This window comes from Mastigoproctus giganteus, chromosome 2, assembly GCF_048544385.1.
Source record: "Mastigoproctus giganteus isolate SK-2022 chromosome 2, ASM4854438v1, whole genome shotgun sequence".
Classification (NCBI taxonomy): domain Eukaryota; kingdom Metazoa; phylum Arthropoda; class Arachnida; order Uropygi; family Thelyphonidae; genus Mastigoproctus; species Mastigoproctus giganteus.
Window position 1 is genome coordinate 42691084 of NC_143576.1, and position 22952 is coordinate 42714035.

A 22952-nucleotide genomic window follows, 5' to 3' on the forward strand; every position below is an offset into this window, starting at 1 on the left:
TTTCAATCTGATCACATTCCAATTTTAATTAACTTATATTTCCCGACTCCAAACTAAAACATCTCGACTCGGGTCCACACCAAGGTAATAACGAGCCCAAAATTACTGAATGTTAGTAAATGTCTAGAAGCAGCCACTGCAGTTTCTTGGAATGCACTTGAGCAATGTGATAATCGACTTGCCTTAGATCTTTTAACTCGTTGGCTCGTCACAATTTCTAATTATACAGTCTCAAAGAAAATAAGGATCTCTGAACGTACGAGAGGATGGTGAACTCCCGAGCTGAGCAACAGCTCTAAACTTAAACAGAAACTTTACAAACAATGGAAAATGACAGGACTAATTCCGGACCGAATTGCGTACTCCAAAGGACGAGCAAGTTTCAACCGCCTCAAGTCTCAAGCCATAAAACGTCACTTTGAAATCACACTTCGTAAGGGCGGTCCATCATACCCACAGAGATAGTTTGAACTCCCTCCCCAGTTTGGTCCTGAAGTGTGGATGGACTTTATTGCACGAATTCAGCAAAATCACCATGAGTCCAGTAATATATGACGATGTGCCCAGAGATGCACTTGAAACCATCGAATTAACAAGACGACCTGTTATCTATGATTAATAAGTTACCTGCAACTGGTACATCTGCAATCGACAAAGTACCACAATTTATCATTAAATGTTTGAACCCATATCTAAGTGATCCCCTCCTTGTAATTTTTAATACCATATTAAAAGGAGAGTTTCCACCTCCAATATGGAATATGTATTCTGTTAAGCAACTCCCAAAAGTTTTCCAGCCAACTGAAGCCAAGCACTTTAGACCCATCTCTAGTTCCTCGTATTTATTGAAGTTGCTTAAAAAACAGTACTGGAAACTCTTACCAGGCACATTCTCCCTCACAGGACTCAGCAAATTCATTATGCTTTGTAAAACAGATCATGACTATCAATGCCATCCTTGGATCGTTTGAGGAAAAAGAAGAAATGGCAATCACATATCTTGATTTACAAGCTGTTTTCGATAGTGTCCGAGCCTTGCTTAAACTCCTTCGAAATTACTATCACATAACAGGCCAAGTATTGAAGTTTCTGACATCTCTTCTTCAGAATAGAACCATCCAAATGTCCATAGGAAAGCAAAGGTATACTAGACAAATACAAGCAGGCGTGCCACAAGGAGGAGTCCTGTCTGGTATTATTTTCACAGCTATCATCTACCCGATAACACACAATAGAACAGATTTGATATCATATGCTGATTATTTAAAGATCTTAACAAAAATAAATTCGACCGATGAAGCAAAAGACACCACAGTAACCATCAACAAGACCTTATCAAAAGTACAGCAGTACCTTACGAAATTTGTCCTGCAAGTTAACCCTGATAAATCTGCCATCGTGGTATTTTCACTTAAACCCACAGCAACCATAATTCAGCCTGCAATTGACGGAGACCTGATCCCCTGCGTCGAAAAGCAGAGAGATCTGGGTGTGATCTTCGACAGAAAATTAAGAGTCCATCTTCATATAGAAGAACTCTGTGCTAAATTCAACAGGAAACGATGAGTTGCCAAGCAGTGCTTACTACACATTCAGAACATAAACCTGATAAAAATGTATATCAGGACGATGATTTTCTAAGGGTACTGTATGGAGTAGAGTTGTGGGGCTCTGTTGCAAACACCACAATTAACCCATTAAAAGCCGCTGAATACCCATTAACCCATTTAACCCGCTTTTAACCCATTAACCCATTTAACCCGCTTTTAACCCATTAAAAGCCGCTGGCTCCTGAAATGGACAACCTGGAAGTGGCATCTCCCACCACAGCAGCACACAACACCGATGACCAAAGCACTGAAGTTAACCAGGTTTTCAGCATTAATTCATGAGAGAAGACATCTTCACTGAAAAATTATTGCAGGGAGAGTATCAGCGCCCAACATTTGGGACACCGTGTGCTGGCGGATCCCCCAACCAGCTCTCCGCTCCACTCCCAAGCTTCTTGCTCTTCCTTCGAGGCTACATTTTAAAGATCGGTTCCTCCCTTATCAGAAGCTCCATCTAGTTCAATCCCTGGATGCTGACTTGTTTAAAATCAAAGATGATAAAAAGTATAGACGGCTCATCCTAGATCTGCACGTGGTCTCCATAACTACCAACTGATTTCAGATAGTTACAGCTGGGCAAAAATCTCACAGAAAACCGGACTCATGGAAACTATCTTTTGTTATCGCAATTTGTATTATTTTTTTGTATGAGTACAATGAGTTTGTATAATTTAATCTTTATGCTTCCGGCGAGGTTATCTCTGCGGCTTGTTAACCCCTGGCATGGTGCCGTGAAGGGTATTGTAGAGTCGTGGTACCTGCGTGTACCGGTGAACTTCACAATAAAGATCTTATTTATTTATTAGGGTTAAGATAAGAGTCTGTCTACTAAAAGAGACAACTAATTCGTACAAATGGAGTTTTGCTGTATTTGGTTAGTCACCATTTTTGTAATTCATCAACTCTACATAGATCAAACTAGAAATGAAGCAGTGTACTCGCTTCGTATTTTCGTAAAAAACACGTAAAACAAGAACTACAGAACACACATTGAAAACCATATTTGTTTACCCCGTTTTTCCATCTTACCGGTTATTATTAATATCTGTTTATTTCCAAAGAAATGTGCCTTTAAAGTTATCCAGCTAGAGGACACGGGCTACATGATAATATGGAATAAATATTGACAAACTATTTACAGTTTATGTGCAAGTACTCAAATTGATTAATACAATACAGTATATGGCCTAAAACAGCCTCTGGTTAAGATACAACAATACGTAAATAATGCAGCATCACATAGACCTTGACGAGGGCATGCATAACCTCACCTAGAACTTGACGACGACATGCATATGTGCAAGAGAGGAAGATCTGTAGGTTTTTCTGTGAAAATCTCCTGAAAGTCTATGGATAACCTTTTAAATATTTCGACGGAATTAAATGGAAACATATTATCCAGGGAGGTCACGCTACGCAGCTTAGATCTGTATGGGAGTGCATTCGTATGGCTTCTAGTCCGACCTGACGATCTGGCAATGATATCCCAGATATCAGGTGAGCTTAATTTTCCCGACGGAAGCTGAGTGAAGATAACGAGGTTCCTAGAGATGATGTGGTACCTCCATGGTAGCAAAATCTGTCCTGCTCTCCAATGGAGAGCAGGACAGATTGTGAGATAGTAGACGGTAGATCTGAAACCTTATTCAGCCATTTTACAATCCAGTATTCCAGGGATAAGAACCTGGTTTGGTATGATGGCGAAACAGGAGACCATATAAGTTTAATAATATGCTAAAGATTAAGGTCTTCCTGATTATGGCATAATTCCAATTTTATAGATTTCCAGTGAATTCGATTTGAGTTTTCTTTCAAATATTTAAGGATATTAGGACTGCAACAAGAAATATTAAATATTATAACGGTAATCAATTAAGATAAAATTTTGTATAACTTCTGAAATAGTTTTCGCGAAGCTGCCAGACTGTTCATTTGCTTGATTTTGATGCTGCTTATTAATTTGGACAACTATATCAATTTTATCAATCAGCATCTCCACAGTCATTAATACACGTGTGCAATATAATAATAATAAAAAAAAAGAAAATAAAAACATAAAGCAGGATTCACGCTTCTTCTTGCTTACGAGGTATACACAGGCGTTACAGGTCGAATACAACTCCGTAATAGAAATTTCTGTGTTCATAGTCAAATGTGCATGTTGTGGAGGTTGAAAAACGCGTAATAACTCACGAGAAACTACGTTCTCAATTGAAGAGCACTTTAGAAATTCTGCCGTCCAGTAATCAAAACCAGATCAGTAATCGAATAAGTGGCAGACGGCTATATGTCAGCTGTCATAGAGGATCCATAAAAGTCTTCTGCAGTAAACCTTAAGGGAACACAACGATTGCATCAAGGCCTCATTCTAAAAAAAGTACAGACAAATCGGGCCCCAAAATCCAGCAACTGTTGTTCTTTGCACCTGGGCCCCATGACTTATAGGATCTGTCCTGAAAGTATCAACAGAGAATTGCACATGTCGATAACAGACCAGATGGATCACTGTGTTGGTTAGGTTGGTTGGTTATTAGGAATTTTATAGCGCGTCAGCATCTAAGGCTATTGTGTGCTAGATCACAGTGTCCAACTTATAGAGTTTCAAAGAGGCTTGATTGTTTTATGTCATATTTGTCAGTACGTGTGACTAATATCTATTCGGGCTTTGTCAAGTTCGTTTTAGTCATATTGTTGTTGTTGCTGTTGTAGTAGAGTTTTAGGAGCATCAGCTACTAAGGCCATATTGCTTCGTGTATATTGTCTGTAAATTGCATATGTTCTTTGGTCGAATTTCTGTTTGATGGACGAAAAAACATGCTGCCCTCGCCTGAGACCAATTAACATAGCCACGTTGTGGAAAAGGCCCATAAATATTAATCACGTCATCAACGGGACTGGACCTCAGGTCTTTTCCGCCCAGTGTGGGGTGGAAGGCTATCCTACCAACTGTACTACCCATGAGGGAGTCGCAGTTATGAAAGATAGAAATAATACAACTCATTAGAGGGAACGGTGATTACTGACGAGGTTGATAACATCATCACGATAGCATAATAAGGCAAACAATCCATGCAGCATCAGAGGTGATGGCAAGTGTATTTACTGTCCACATGTTTGGTTCTCATGGTAGAGTTGCAACCCGCAAACCCAACATGGAGTCGAATTATACAACGTTCTGTTTGGGAGGGAAGAATATTTGGAAAAGGCTATTTATCGGGGTGCACCACCAAAGATGAAGCTTGTAAGCGAAGGAAGCGCCTTGGTGTGAGGCCGCTTCTCGAGATTTGGATTGCAGTTTTTGTTGTTGGTCGTGATGTCTAAAACCTTGATGGCCATGCCTTACATTTTGGACAGATCCATACATTGCGGAATTCTATGGGCAACGACGTTACAGAATTTATCCGGCTGGTAAAGTGTTCTTGCTTTAGTCTCAGAAAATTTCTTGGGGCGAGCTGGGACACCAGAGTAATGCGCATTGCACAGCTAAAAGTGTTATGAAGGGAAATCACTAAAATATCAGTCTGTTTCCAACTACCATGATTTAGTTGAAAGCATTTCCAGAAGGATAACAGCTGTCATTAAGGTGCACCACATATTATTAATTCCTGAAGAAGATTTCCGAAATATGTTGTCCCTTCAGACGACAACATATTTTGGAAATATACCGTCGTCTGAAATTTTTGAGAAGTCAGCATATATGAATCTTCAGGCTGTAAAGGGACCTTGCGAGGACATTTAAACTCTGAACTAGTTCGACAAGTTCTAGTAAAAGAACTTTAATAATTACAGTCTTTATTCGACAGCAAACTTATTATTTGGACTGAGATAAGTCGTAAATTATCTTTGCACGTGCTTTTTTTTTTATTTATTTAAGATACTCATTAGCTACTGCTATTCAACTTGGTTCGGGTGACTGTAAAAGTGATGATGGAAGACAACATTACCAATTTAGTTATTTATTTGTAGTCTGGCAGAAAAAGTGTCCCAGAGAAGAATGGAAAGAACCTTGGTTTCATCCCAAAGGGGTAAATGTTTTTCTTTTTATAACTGCATTAAGTCCCAGATCAAAATTTGCTTTTATCTTCGTAGGTCAGCCGTTTTTATAGATGCTTCGTTTTCCGTCATAAAAGTTCCGTTTTATTATAATACTTACTTTAAAAAAAGTCTACAGCATCCTTTCAGTGACTGGAATGATGGCTTCACTTTATTTTTACTGGAAAAACATTTTATAAACTTCAAGAAATTCTTTCAAAATATATCAAAAGCAGGTTTATGCCCTAGCACACAGATATTCGAGAGTGAAATTTGCTACAAGCAAATTTAAACGCTATTACTACGTCCGTACTTTCAGCTGACATCAAGGGAGTGGTTGAGAACGTGAGTTCTTACAGGAAATGATGGAATAAAGCGATAAGTAGAACCGTTATGCGGGTAAAGAAACTAAATAATGACTTCAGGAAGGGCCTGTGGCAGCTGGAAGAGTGTAGAGTAGAGGTGGTAACCTGGTATCAACGCATGAGAAAAAATAAGTTACAAAGAAGTGAAGTGGACTGAATGAATCGCTACAGAAACAAAACACCGCAGCCTTCAGAATACAAGCTTGGGAAGAAAACCAGATGAAACAAATACGCAGAACTGCTTCATGATTTTGGAACCCTAATGAGTCACCATATGCAAGTTTTCTCCGTAAAAATATGCTTTAAATGATGCATTTGTTGAGAAGTTTCTTATTTGCCATCTTTAATATCATTTCACGAGACGAAGCTATATTTTGTATTTATTAAAGGATTAACAATTCTTTTCTGTCAGGTGGACTGCGAAGACATTTTTTGTGAACGTGTGATTCTTTTGAAAGTGTGACAAATTCTCTTTCACTTAGGAAGGGTCAGTCATAAATGAAATTTCAAAGAATAGTTTAAGATAGTTAACAAACCTCATCCTAGAATCAACTGTCGACAAATTGGAATAGTTCTTGTTAAAAAAATTACTATTAAAGTTGGGGCATAGGAATTTCCATAATTTTAAGTTAAAAATAGAAAAAAATATGAACGGTCCATTTTCTACTTAATTACCTTGCATTAAAAAAACATTAACTCTCAGTCAGCGAGCTGTGAACTGACAACGAACTGCTGTTCTTATTCAATTTCTAAAACCTGGGGATACCGTGAGTGCTACATCATAATAGACAATTCCAAAAGAACTTAGGGACTCAGTTGGCAGAAAACGCGCGACTCAATAGGCCACCGTTTTCTGCCAACTGAGTCGCGCGAAGTACTGCTGTTGAATGACAATGCAATACCATAAATTTTAGTTTATGTGACCAAAGACCAAAGTTTTCTGGAATGCGCTTTAATTCAAAGGCGAATTCAGGAAAGGTAATGAAGAAATTACCCAGAAAAAAAATAATAATAAAGAATGTAACTTTATATTTTCTACAGACTGACGACCAAAATTAATTAATCATGCACTAGAAATGTTCAAAACATGTCTTTCCTGTTAGAATATCAACGATTTTCGATTTCTTCAATGAAACTGTTGAATGTGAAATTACAAAGGCTAGTGCTTCCATCTAGTGGTGCATATAGAAAATGCTAAATTCCCACTTTAAATCCTACATACCGTGACAGATCAGAAAAATGAATAATACAAATATCAAAAATTTTAGGCAAAGATCTAATCAATTTTAATTATCAACCAGAACAGGGTGGCAAATGGGGGAATGGCGGTCCGCATCCGGACTGCCAACAAAATATCACACATACGTCTATTGATCTGAATCAATAATTTGTACACAATCATTTTAGTTTTACATTTTCTTACGTTCTCTTAATTTGACCAATGACATTTAATAATCATTCATATTAACTGCATATTTGTTGGCGTTCTGCCATAAGAAATAAGCATCATTCTGTAATAAAATGAAATAAAACTGATTTTTTAATGTTTATTTGATGTTTTAAAATCTTATTCTAAAAATTCATCCGAATTTCGAGCAGTCGCATTTCTTTATTTATTTATTTTTGTAATACGGACTGCCAAGAAAATTATCTGATGGTCTTTGTACCAGAACTATAAGATTTAGAAGTTCTGTGTGTGTGTGTGTTTGCAGCAGATTCGGATTCGCAAGGAAATGCTGTAGTCCGCTGCTAATTCACCATGGACAGGATAGAATCGCAATACCAGCATTTGCCAATGATTCCCTGCATGCAACTGTTTCACCGCGTGGAGTGAGTGTGTGCCAGTCAGTTTACGTTATTCTTTAACTTCATACAGCCCAATATGATAAAAATTTAAATAGCACTGTTATGAAATATTTTTAATCTAACAGAGTAATCTTTCTAGTGTTGAACTTAAAATGAATTGTCGCCTCTTATGATACAATTCAGTTTGATTTACTCCACAGATACATCGTTTTTGTTATATGAGAGAGTAAAATGTTATCATGCTCCGATCTCGTGAAGCCAAATTTAGTCCTAAATATGTTGGAACTTGTGGCATGTCAGAGCTTCTCCAGAATGGTTTAATATAAATGCTCAGAACTGCCAAAGAAACACTGAATGACAGACTAAATCATATGCTTGTACGAAAACAGGTCAGGAATCTTATATTTGAGTTTTCAGGTGGTTGCTACTTCATGGTGGACACTTCATTCACGATATCCCATAACAAGCTTTCTTCTAGTGAATACTACTCTACAATAATCAGTCAACCAGTCAGAAAAGCTCTGGATGTTATAGTGCCTGTCATATCGGACAGCGTGAACGGGAGCAGCTCTATCGGCCTCCCAACTGGAGATTTTCTGGCCAAGAACCAAATGCTTGTGGATCCACATCCTTCTGGAACTGTGGAACCTTGCTATATATGTATAAGTTCACATTTTATATAACTATATTTGTATTAACTTCGACAGTTATAATTTTGCAAAATTCAATTCTTCTCTCGCTTGGCTAGGTTGCATTGCTGCCAAGAGAAATTCTCTGGTAATCTACATTACCTATATTTTTCTCTTGCACTTGCTTCTTAAAAAATCAATACAGTACACAGACAATCACAGCTTCAATTATTGTTCAAGCTGACTGAAGTATCTTTTCAATAAAAGATTTTCTCTCCTCTTTCTCTCTCTCTCCTTACCTCCTATTTCTCATTATCCATACGAAAAATTGTTATCCAAAGCCTGAGGATTACTAGTGAGATTCTAAGTTGGATCGCAGGGTGGAGAAGGTAGAGTGTTGTAATTAACTTCAGAAGTGGGGCCCCCAAGGATCGGTTCTTGGCGCACTGTTGTTCCTGGTTTTCATAAACGACAAATGACGAAGGGATAAATGGTGTGATGTCAACATTTCCAGATGATATAAAGAATGAGAGATGACATAAAGAATGGCAATGCTAAGCAGCGCTCTTTCAGAATGACTTGAACAGGCTTCAAGGATAGTCAGAAAAGTGGTAGTTGTGTTTTAATGCAGCAGAATGCGAGGTTTTACACTTGGGGAACGGCAACCCTAAAATAACATATACTTGATAGGAATGAATTAAAAACAGCAGAGGAAGTAAGGTAACTTGGAATTTCATATCTGCCTGTTATGATACGGGCTTGAGTTGGCTTGATTTATGAAATGATTTATCAAATAATAGCGTGTAGAGATAGGGAAGTCATAATCCTATTATAAAAGGAATTTCTAAGACCGCACTTCGAATCCGCTAAGTGGCCTAGGTGTTAGACGTCTGTAATTTAGCTCCTGCTTTATAATAATTTATAAGTGCTTTTTAAATGGCATTTTTGTAAAGTGGTGCATGTTCCTGACATGTTCCTTAGATGAGTATTGGGCAGCTTGGATGGTTTTTATGACGTCTTCATAAAGATAAGTACTATTTATTTGAGTTTTAAGTTTATGGCGTGTAACGTTCTCGCTAGCCTTGGCTTAGCGTAGCTACATACAGAAACGCTGGTTGACTATTGAAAGTAGTGCTTTCTTTGTCATAAGACCATTTGTGGCCTTGGCATTGTCCCTGCTTTGGGTCAAGTCCTGTAGCCCTCCAGCAATTTTTCCGTTAGCCACATCTACATTGATCTCACCTGTAGTCCAGCTTCTCAGACATTCTAACTCTTCGCTACGGTACCCTGCTGTGTGGATAACGGACCACCTGCTTGTTCGTATATTCTGTTTACTGGTATTCAGTCATTTTTTAAATCTTCAGCATGGCACCTAAAGAAGCAGTTTCATGCAATGTATGTCAAAAAACAGTTCGTAATTGGGTTATCTGCAAAAGTTGAAGTATGATTTATTGTGATTTATGTTCATTGATTAAAAATTTTTCGAAGTCATTAAGTGTCTTAAAAAATAATTGGAGATGTCCTTCCTGTAAAAAAGCTAACAATGGAAGTTCGAATTTACAGTCTCCTTCTAGTCAACATAAGCTAAACTGTCAGAATATCCCAACAAATGCTGATCTCCCATGCAGCTCTAATAATCTTTCATCTCCTTCTGTCAATTTATTACCATCTCCGAAGCCCTAACATCATACAAGGAAGTCAAGCTTAGATGCCACCACACAAACTGAGGACATTTCTTACCCGTCTCCCCTGCCTACAATATCCCCGAACAAAGATATCTCATTTGTTACGTTACGCTGGAACAAATGTTGAGAAAACAATTTAGAGAGAATGATGATATTAAACAGCGTCTTTTCCGAATAGAAGACCAATAATGCAAATTCTACCACATGCTTCTTGACCTAAAGGCAATGGTTGAGAGCCCTCCAATACCTTGCCCTTCTTATGTTCATCAGGTTGCTGCAGATCCAGTCCTCAGTCCAGATGCTGAAGAATTTGTTCCAGAAACAACAGCAGCGCCATCTACCAAATCTAGTTCTATCTCTCATTCTCTCCGAGGGCAGAATCGTGTATCCTCGCAACGTATTGTTGACACAAGCATGCAACTGATACCCACCACAATTAGCAATCTACAGAAACCTGGCAGTATGCAGGTGCTACTGTCAAAATTATCCATCTGATCCTAATCCTAATCCTGAAGGGCCTACCCATAATAGCTTGCTTTCAAACTCCTCAAGTTTCAAGGTTCCCCGCAGAAGAAACAAATATAGTAGCATAATAGGAACAAAAAATACGCAGTCTTGTATTAAAATTAGAAATAGAAATCGTCCGATGTTTAGAAGTAATAGTATTTTTGTTAGCAGACCCAATACTACCTCCAAGCAGACGGATCAGCTACTAGTGGAGCTAGAAATTCCGGGTAGTGCTTTCAAGATAAAAACCAAACATCCGACTTATGCATCCTTCAGAATTGAGCTAAAGGATTGTGACCTTCAAAAGTATCTAAATCCTGATATCTGGCCGAATGGTCTACTCGTCATGCCATTTTATGGAACTGTTCTAGGTTCTGTCAACAACTCTAGTGAGAAGTTAATGTGTAACTCCCAATCTGTTGAACTGTCTGCGTAGCTAAAGAATACCAGTCCGGGTTCACATCATAATCCATCATTTATCCTTCCTCCTAATACTTGCGAACATCCTTCTAACACCTATGTTAATCTCAGCATTTTTCTTCAGAATGTAAGAAGCGTAAAAAATAAACTGTCTACGCTTATAGCACTTTTGGTTGAAGAAACTCGTGACATAATTTGTTTAGTTGAAACATGGATGCAGGAACCTCTTCAGGATGTTTTTCTACTGCCGAAAAACGTCAGCTACACTCCGTACATGACATCTAGGATTAATCGAAGAGGTGGAGGTTCGGCAACTATTTTAAAATCCAACATTAAAGTTATTAACACCTACAACTCCTGTTCCTACAACTTTGAAGGGATTTCTCTTCTGATCCAAGTTAAAGATTCACTACTTCAAATATATAACATTTATATTCCGCCTGGACCTACTGATGATATTATTAATGAAGTAATAACCTGGATCACCACTGTTCATAAGTCTCAATCTAACATAATTATAATGGGAAACTTTAATCTTCCCCTGCCGAAATATAATTTACAAATGAAGTTGCTGTCCGACTCCTTATTAGTTCTAGGAGCTAAAAATATCAATGTCCCTGTTACAAGAGGTAATCAAGCGCTTGATCTTGTTTACTCCAATCTTCAACTTCAAGAAAAACGTAGCAGCAACATTACATTTAGATCTGACCACAAAAGTATAGAACTGCAAGCAGCAATTTGCTGTGGAAATCCTCGCCCCCCTCTAGAAATCACTAAAAGAATATCATCAATTAAATTCCTCCAGAAAGAAAAGTTTTTGCAGCTGTTAAAATACTATCCATGGGAGTCTCTTAAAAATATACCTGTTCAGGACGCCACGTTTCTACTAATAAAATGGTTAAATCAATTAAAAACAGAGTCGGCATCCAAACTTGTAAGACTTTCTTTTCAATCCAAACCGTGGTTCAAATCTCATCTAAAACCATACTTTAAAAGGAAACAAAAACGCCACAAGCAGTGGGTACGACACTTCATCAACATACATAAAGTATAAAAGGAGCAGAGCATTGTTTCAGCTCAAAAAAATTCAGGCGTACAAAAATTATTTAACGTTCAGGCTCAAGCATAATAAAAGAGCACTTTCTTCAAAAACAAGAGCTACCTTGCAGCATGACCAGACTTTGGAATGGATAAAAATCAATATGGAAACATGCAATTTTGACATCTGCACGAAGATATGCAAAACAGATTTAAAGAATTCAATTCTTATAAACACACAAATAGCGTGCAACATGAAATGCTTCCTAGTCAAGCCTGCTAATCAACCAACTTGTAAATAAGAATACACTTCACAAAATTATTAACCAATTATAAATTGATAGTAGTGAAGGCCCTGACGGCATCCCTAGTTTTATTATTAAAATGTCCAGTGCATTCATCATTGATTCTTTAGTTCATATTATTTCCAGGTGCATCTCCCAGCCATTCCTTCCAAGACTATGGAAGACTTAGAATTATCCTGATTCCAAAACAGGCTAGCAGTAGTAACCATATAAGCTATCGTCCAATTGCTGTATCGTCAATAATCACTAAAATTATTGATAAGATCATGCTGCCATATCTTCAGGATGCAATCTTCGCTAATGCACCTGTCAACATGCATTTTGACATAGCTGACACCACAAACCTAGCTGACACCATTGGCCGCATCCAAACTGCGTTTCACGATAAAGCACAATGCGATGTCATTTTCTTAGACTTCAAAGGTGCTTTCGACAACATTGATCACAAGAAAGCCATTGAAATACTGAAAAATCATTTCCTCAATGACGCAATGGTTATATCCTATCTACAGTACAGTCTAAATCATAAAAATCTCATCATCCCCACTAATTCTGAATATTCTCGTCACAACCACAACAGGCATTCCTCAAGGAGGTGTTCTCTCCAGTACTATATTTTCAGCATCTCGACAACCACTTCTACAACTTTAAATCATCGGCTTATGCCGATGATTTAGAGTTGTTTATTATTTCCAAATCCTGTGATGACATTTCCAAGGTTAGTCATGATGCGAATTTATAGATGTGCCGAATCATCAAGAATCTGAAGAATCTCAATCTGACTATAAATACAAACAAGTCTGCTCAAATAACTTATTCCTTACAGAAACAACCAAACCACATAGAAATTAAAAATACAAATGTTATTCCAAACGTATATGCTCACAAAGACCTAGGAGTTGTTTTTGACAAAAATCTTTCATTTAATTCTCACTATGTATATGTTGCTAAAAAATTCAAAAATCAAAATGGCTGATCAAGCAAGAAACAGCAGCGATTCAAGATAGAAAAACAGTCATAAACCATGTTCAGAGATGCATTTTTCCCATTCTGTCTTATGCCTCAGAAATCTGGTCTGGCGCTCCTCAAGATACCGTCAAAAAATTCCTTGCCCTAAAGTATTAGGTTCTTAGATGGCTGAACAATAAACTTCGTTTTCCCCGTACAATATCCAGGCAACAGCTTTATAAAAACTTAAAAAACGAAGCCTCTGCAACAGATGATCAACGAATCTGGAGTCATGCTTCTTGCAAAGTTAATTACATCTGCAACCAGTTCACCAAACCTAGCCAACATAATAGCTCCCACCAACAGAGAAAACTCAAGAAACCAACAACAATTCAAATCCAAACTCTCCAGACTAAAACAAATGGACAGGATGTTCCCCAATGCATCCTTTCACCTCATAAATTATCACAACATTGATTGTAAGAGGTTGCTCTGAAGATTACAGGAGCCTCATTACCAAACAAATTATGAGAAATACAAACAGCTGCCTGCCTGCAACCCAATAACTACATCCGAGAGCCAAATCTGATGTTCTGCAATATATATTTTTGATCATTATAATTCATATTCGTTGTTAATGTATATATAGAATATCCTATGTATTTTTTATATACTGTATATATATATTTGTCTCCTTTGTACTGAATTTATGCCCCTAGTCTAGTGCTGTGATGGGCTTGCTGTAGTTGAAATAAATGAATATTTATTTATTTATTTAAGCGAGTTACTGTATTACGTTGAGTTTTTAGAAAGTGTTCCAAAGATGGGAAACTTGCATGGTGAGATCGCAAAAAGAGCGACCGTCGACGTAAAACTTCGATTATGTGGGCTGCAGAGACTGGCAACCAGGCTTCTCCTTAGAAGGGCCTTGATTGAGGTTTATAAGACTCTGCGAGGTGTTACTAAATTAATAAAGTTGAAATTTTCGCTTTTTTTTATTGTGGATTCCAAATTAGGAGGCCAAAAATTCAAATTTCAGGGAAAGCGGTTTCAGACTTGGATTGTTGGAAATTTTCTTTAAGTCAGCGAGTTGATCAAGTTGAGGAAACTTGATCCAATTGGAGCAAGTTACCTCCGCAGGTAGTTGAGGCTGATAGTTTGAAGCAATTCAGAGGTCGGAATAGTTACCTACGCGAGAAGGGGAGCACATAATTAATCTATTTTATTATCTATTTTTATATATCTTCTTTCATTTTTTATGTCTTATTTTTATATTTTTGGACTTATTTTTTGTAATGATTCCAGAACTGCTGCATTTCCAATACTGTGTGTATTTCTATTGACACTCTCGTATTTGTTTACATTTTGTAGTGCATCAAATTCGTCTACCATCGTCCTGCCTAACAGAGACCCAACAGGCAGCGTACATTTATCTTCCATACGCTGTTCTTTCACTAGATTCTTGAATTACCAGTGTTATCATACACTTGTTTGTGCTGTTCAGAAGACAATTTCTTGATCTTCTGTCATCTTGTGCATGCACCGAACAGTCTACGGTCGGCGATGCTAGTCGCTAATATGTGAGCTTTCAAATGCAACAGGTCGTCATTCAGTGCTCACGTCGCTCAATCCAAGTCTCCATACCGTGCTCAATATGCGGCTGTCCCACTAAAGTGGCGGATCTCACCTTATAAGAGCTTAATATAAACTCGTGGAAAGTTTAAATGCTTTTGATTCACTCCTCTAGGTCACTGCACACACGTTTTAATGAATTTAGATCTGATCTGCATTATCTCACTGGTCGTGCCATTCTTTGTGTTCAGTTTCTTGCATCAGCTCAGCTCTTTGGGTGACGAGTGTGTTGTAATCCACAAACCGAAAACTACACTCACCAGCATATCCAAAAAACTCACACCTAGGGATCAAGGATTTTTATCTGTACGTCACGAAGCCTATAACATTCATGAATACGATCGGTGATGGCGATATCATCCAAGACCGTCGGATTACCACATAACTGTCCCTTTCTCTGATACTGGAAGGGAGGAAGAGATTCGTATTGGGTTATTCATTGCCTCCAGATTAAACGAGTGATTCATTTATTTAACACACCAAGAATTCAGTGTCAGAGTCTACTGCCATCAAAATCTACCTTTCGATGAAGCAGCCAGCTCAAAAGGAAATTGGCCACATATCCACTTTGCTATTAGAGCAAGCTGGCTGGCTCTGTTTGCTGTAATTCTCGGAAAGCCTTTTCCTAATCCTCGGGTAACGTGTTTCATCTCTTGAAATTATTATGAAAATATCGACAGTTCTCCCTTCCCCCATACATCCAGCCTATGAATGACATGCTTCATATATCTTCGTTCAGTGATCCATCGTGAGGAATCATAACGATAGTGGCGCTTCATTATTGGGGAGGGACTCATAGGATCTACATAACAAAGCGTTAAACTGATGCAGATAGCTAGCAACGGCCGTTTGTAAAGCAGTCTTGTACAGTTAATCTGTACAAGACTTTTGCATCGAAAAGAGTGATCAACAGGAATTTCACTTTTGACTCTTTTGAGCACGAACTATTTTCGAGAGAGAGAGAGAGAGAGAGAGAGATGATAGCCTTTCCACACACACACACACACACACACACACACACTCCTAACTTTGCCGCTTTGTAATGGAAACACCAACTTTCATCTCCAGCAATAATGGAAGTGAAGTACTGTACTGTCATTAAATAAAGTTTGCAGAAGATCAACGCAAATTGCAAACGAGTTTCCTCTTGTTTAGGCACCAGACTACGGCGAACCAACCTCGCACACAATTTTGTTTACCTCAAATTCTTCGTCAAAATTCTATGACAATCTTTTCGTTTATGTTCAACTCTTCTTCTAGCATTTGGACTCTTATTTGGCGATCGCATTGCCTAAAATTGCGGATTTTGTCGATGTTTTCATCCGAACGTGCAGTGGTAGGATTGCCCAACCTAGGATAATCTTCAGCACTTCCCTACCATTGTAAAAACGATCATATCGCTCAAAAACACGAGAATGTAATAAAACGTGATTAATAGAAAACAAATCCCAACGGCATTTTCAAAAAGTCCAACTTAGGAATCAAGGATTTTATCTACAAGTCAGGAAGCTTATCCCTCAAACATGAGCACGACATTTATCTGTCGCTGTGGCATTTTTGCCCAATTTTAGACAAATATAATGTACACTAGGAAAAATAAAATATTTCAGAAAGCAGAAATCAAAAATGGTTGGCTTTGACCATTTGATGAAAACAAAGGAAAACAGAAATGATAACTTATATATTGCACGAAAGCAATTGAGTTCAGTTTTTGATAAATAAATTTGTTCAGAAACTCTAAGTCCGTGTGGTCCACTGCAGCCTAAATGGAAGGCACAAAGAGGAACAAGAATGAAAAAAGCGAGAAAGGATTTAATTATCCTGTTTAGGTGAAAGCCTATAGCTCTGGACGCCATTGCACGCGTCCCCAAAATACCGGTCGAGATTTTTTCTGGGTGTTAGGAATCGTATTTGAAATTAATTTAAGTGCTGATTCACATTCAAAATCGTGTTCACTTATTCCTCTTTTGATGTCAAAAGTTGTTCAGAGATGGCAGCAGAGATACTTTCACGAGAAATCCAACAGCCATGAAAGTTTACCGAGGAAGCTCGCTAGGTACGCATAGCTAACTTCATTTGTGAATATTTACCAATTCACATCACATATTTGTTGCATTATACCCCGAGGCACACGAAGCCGATCTGAAAGGGAATATCGAGATTGGGAGAAAATGTAATAGCTGAATGTGGTGCAGTGACCTTTGCATTTCCATTTACGAGAACAACATTACTTTGCAGTTATCAATTATTCATTATTTTGGGAGAGTTAAGGTGTTTCAAGCAACAAACCGTGTAACGTAGTGAAACGGATGGATTCTAATATCGAGTTGAAACTAATCTATTCAAGAGAAGATTAGAAATGTGTATTCATATATATATTCAGAATGCGAAACTTTAATTTACTCTAGAATTTTAATACCAAATTTCCCAGTTTTATATTAAAGTGGCATTACGATTTGCAGAACTAGATAGAGTTTCAAAAAGATAAGGTTTTAGAAAAGATAAGTGTAAGACTGTCGTCTGCAACGCAAATGCAATTAAAATGTTAGAGGGAAAAATTGCAAATTTCTGGCACGGTAGATCAATAGCAAAGATCACAACCGCTGATAGCAACCACTGACACTGTTTACAACCGCTCTTATTGCTCTTTTGAACAAATCGTGAGTACCCATACTCATATTTTGAGTACCATTACTCACGATTTCTTATTTCTACTCAGATGATTATTTCTTTGAAGGATAAAATCTGAGATGCATGTTGTAGAGCTCTTTGCTGATCTGATTGTATTTGTCTATTCGTTGGAAAAAGGATTGCAGAAATACCGAACTACATCTGGTTGTGGCCCTTGTAAATTGGACAGTGGCACGACAACGATGAATTGGCTGCATTCACAGTAATAGTCCGGATGTGAAACCCCAACGGGAATAATGTTTCTGAATAAATGGATGGGATCCTATGCACAACGCCAAGTTTCCATTGGATGTGGAATTTTATTTGAGTAGTGTTATCCATTTCAGTGCGCTAATGGTTCTGTGTAAAATACACCTGGTCCTGGATTCGAAGTGGAATTTAAAAGTATTATCATGGTGAATACAGTATATTCTAATTCCTCGCTGCCTTTTTGTGATTAATAGATGTTTGTATTTAAATACAATAACCGGAGTGAGCAGGTTATGGAGGGCATTTATCGATAGCTGTATTTATTCTGCAGATCTCATTACTTAGTACATGAATCGAAGCACTAAGAACACTGTCTTTCAAATAATAGTTCTATAGCAAAATGTAGTAAACGCTACGCTCCAAAAATTATTCGGACATAAGGCTATTTCGCATTGGCGTCACTGCCACTCACTCCAACAGCATGTCGGTTCTCCTTTGGCTGGTACAACACACTCCAGCCTCCTGGGATAGAGTGTCAAAGCGGTCTTTCTCCGTAGGCTATCCACCAACGAACAATTGACTAAAATGATATAGATATAGCTCTCCATTCTTCCTACAGGACAGTGACCATTGAGGTATCGATGTGGGACGTGTTGGGCTAACCCTCAACTGATATTCCAATTCCACCAGCAATATGGCATAGTGCACATATAACGCGCCATGGCATATTGAACACATTACGCATGGAGACAATTTCAATAGGTGGAACACACTACCAGAGAACTAGAACAAGGCCTTCCGAGAACAAACATGGTCTGTACCAAAGAACTGCTACATTGCGCGGAGCATGGAATTGTCTAAAATGTTAATAGGTGTCAGCGTTTATGGTTCTCCCTCAGAACCACCAAAGGCCCTAGGCCATACCATGGAAAACAGCTGCACACCATAGTTCCACCTTCTCCGAACTTCATTGTTGCCACAATGCACTCTGGCAACAAACGTTCTCTACAACACATACACGCTCATCTCATTGGAACCGGATGTAGCGAGATACATCACTTCACCGAGCCGATCTCCACTCCTCAAAACCACATATGCCTCATTCTAGATTGAAATTTCCGGCAATAATATAAACCGTGACTTCATCCTAGACATCTTGTCATCAGGGGTACTCGTCATGCCATACTACGCTCTGAAAACAGCCAAAGAAACAGCCATGCCGCTTAAGATGCAAGCTGATCGTTCAAATGATTAGGTTCACAGTAATCATCAGTTTGATAACTGCAATAAGATCCAAATAGTAGTCAGCTTTAAGAAGTTGTGCAGTGTGATCAATGTTTTCATTAAACCTTGCAATGTGATCATATCATTGATTGGAGTGATTTGTTTCGGAAGTTCACGGCGGGTCATAGTGTATGAAGTTTTTCTCCTACGTACTGTACTATCACAACCGCATTTGATATCTCTAAACTTCAGATGGCTGAACTGCGCTGAACGAGCGTCCACATTCTGTGATTCTTTTCAGGTACTATGTAGCTGCTGGTTTACAAAGCTGTGGTCTAGAGTCCACCAAGCTCTGATCGTTAGCGATGGAATCTAATCACCAGATAAGCCATCTGGTGATTAGACTGATGAAGAGTTCAGGATCTTAGCTTTCTAGGACAGAGCATAGCATGGTTGAAGACATTTTGTAATGTTTAGGAATTTTGTTCCACTTTGGTTTTGGAAGCTGTAACAGGATCAGGAGTGAAACGCAGTTTATGGGGGAGGGGAAAAGTATGATCCATAGCATGATAGCAAAAATGTCATCCAACATTGTTCATCTCTGTTAGGATGACTGTTGATAGGTGGGAAAACGGTACAGGAAATCTGTGGAAAGGGACAATTTGTGACGCATTAAGTCCGGAGATAGTTGAAGTTTCCATATTGCATGATCTCACTGAATTTTTAAGAACACAACATGACTGGCGGCTTTTGAAAAAGAAGATCGCAACACCACTGCCTTACTGAAACCCATGTATTACCGAAAGTTACGGCTCTATCACAGTAATGAAGAACAAAGCACAGAAGTACAGATGTTGAACAATGATAGAAGAAAAATTATGGTAGTATGGAAAAGGAAAAAATAAGTACTAAGGAGAAGGCCCGATGAAAGAGATGCAAACGATGCGATTTTTTTTCTAAGATATAAGAAAAAAAAATAAGAAAAATATCTCAGAGAACTTGGGGATTTATAATGAGGATTATAGATTCATTAACTCATTTTAAGTAAATGCTTAAATTTTATTTTAAGCGTAAAATGTTCTTTTTACCCAAATGAAAGTTAGCTTTTGAATGTACGTACGTTAGAAAGTGGTTAAACATCAGAGAAACATGTTTATGGCAACACATGAAGGGGCTGGGAACATTTTAGATTTCCGTAAATTATACACATGTCCCAATTTTAATCAATAAACAGAAAAAAAATTCGGATAATGTGAGTTTTAATCAGTCAAAAAGCGAAAAGAATCTCAGCAGATGCTCTGTACAATCAAGTGGCAAAGCTGCAGCCTTTGAGTTGAGTGTGGCCGCGGTAGATTACCAAGGAGCAGGAGAAAATACTTACAGAGAAGAAGAGGAGGGCGCGAGATTTTATTTTCTTGACATAAAACAACATCTTGCACACGGGAAGCGAGAACAAATATGGGAAATATAAGAAAATAGAGGTTATTTTGGATCCAATTGTGTTTATACACATTTCCAAGGACGTGGAGTCTCCTCCGAAGAATAAACTCCTGAAGGGGTTCCACGATCTAATGATAAATTATGGAACGCTATCCTTCTGTTAGTCCTTCGGGTGAAAAGAGTTTCTTGATGAATATCACAGAGACGTGCTCTTATTTTTCGATTTCAAGCGGAAAACAGATGACTTTATCATTATGATAAGTGAGACAAGCTAACGTGAGTTACATTATTAAAACACGCTCAAAGGCTATAGAGCTGGTCTTCGTTTAACGTAATTTCGATTAACAATGTTTCGCTACAATATTATCAGTCCTTTATGGAATGCGTGTGCACTTAGCGTCGTATTCGTTATTTATTATTTCAATGGATTTATAAAAACAGGACACACAATAAGCCTGGGATTGAAGACGGTCCCCCCCCCCCACCGGAACAGACGATAATTTGGGCAGTATCGCGTAAGCGCGATACCGCGCATCAGACTCCAATATTTTGCAAATCTTGCAGTACATGCATGTTTTAAGAAATTGTAATTTAGCTGTGGAAGGTTTAATGATTTAAACCTTAAAGACTGATTTTAAATCGTCTAATCTGTGTTAAAAAGTTACGTAATACATCACGATGCAACTACGAAAAGTGGTTTCATCCTTCAGACAAAGCAAAGAATTACGCTAAGAAGAATTCTAAAATTAGGTAAACAGATTAATTATATTGATAAATAATAGCGCGTTGTAGCAATATAGCTGAAAGCGGGTCATCGGCATCTTTGCCCTATCCAATAAACATCTCCAAAAGTATTAGAAAGATAAACACTTCTCAATTTCCATCGAATGTGCCAAGATAACTGAAAAATGAGATAATTAGCTGTTGTACAACAGTTTATTAATAGACGCTGGACGGACCTTCCTCAACTAGCAATTACGGAATATATTACGAAATTTCATGTCATTTACTCTTCTAATATTCCGCTTCAAGATGCTTTTATTTCCTCGCGATCCTGCTGGAAGACGGATTTTGTATAAAACATCGCAGTGTAAAAACATTTCTGATTATCAAGCGGTGGCGTGCTCAGAAAATTCAAGTGGTGGTTATAATAATGGTACAGCCAAAGGAACGTTCTAAACCCACGACTTCCCTCCCTCATGCATGTCGCAGTTCTGCAGGATGATCCTGCGCTTTGGCTGCTCAATTCCCAAGGCTGAAAATTGAGACCATTCCCGAGTTCCTCTTTCTTTCATTTTTGAATTTTTAGCACTCTGCATCTCATCTGTTATTCCCAGCACCAGATGTCGCTGGCTCTCTGGGTTTGCAAGGAACTCGAAGAATAAGCGGGAATAGAGATGCATTAGTTCATTAGAGCGTGAAGAGTGTATTTTGCTGAGGGAGCAGATGCTCTCGAAAGTGGCACGCCTAACTAGGCTAATCATATTAAAAATAAACATAGGAGCCCGCTTTCCTAGAGGAGTCTGTATTTCTTTAACAATAATTGTGCTTGCGTGCGGAGAAGTAAGAACCAATAAGAACGAAATTAAGTGTCGTTATACATTAGCTTCTTCCACTTAATGAGCAAGATAATGGACTAATGCTTCCTTTCAGTTTTTTGCCTTTGTTATGCAGAAATGATGCGGTCTAAAATGCCCTAAAACAAACAAAACGAACGCGCTATGTACACGCAATAAAAAGTTAATTTACTTTACATAATCTGCAGAACAGTGCACTGTTACTGCTTTTTAAAGTTTGCAGTGTTTCAAACGTAGAAGGCAATGCGATTTCGTTCCCAGTGCACACGCCCAAACATCTTATCGTAAATCATTTATTCGTCTGACCTCCCACTTAATGATGTATGTACTGATGCCTAATGGTTTTGGAAACAGTGAACGGGATGCATTAATTTCCGCGGATTCACTGCGGAAGGATGTTCAGTTCAGTAACAATTCAGACATCTTCTTCGGTAATGAACAACCCGAGGCATTCGTGTTTATGCCCATTTTCATTAATCTCCCGGAAATTGTACTGCGCAGAAAATTCACAGAATTTCACCGCAATTCTCAGTTAAATGTACAAACAAACATTCACGTTAATTGTTTACACACTCCTTTCTGTAGGAGATCGAAAACTCCTGTTTTTCCTGGACTGGTTGAAATCAGTGACTCATCTTACACACTTTTAGGGGTTTATATATTGTTAACATCTTGTGTTCCTCATAAGCACAGGTCCTATAGCAATTCAGGACGATACATTGCCGTCTGCACTGTTTTGGCAAGGTCTGCTTTCGATTCGCGTGGACTGGGGGAATTTCTGAAGTCCTTGTCACTCGTGACTGTAACTAGCCAACCTTACAGGGGAAACAGGTTTTTCCCAGTGAGATGTTTTG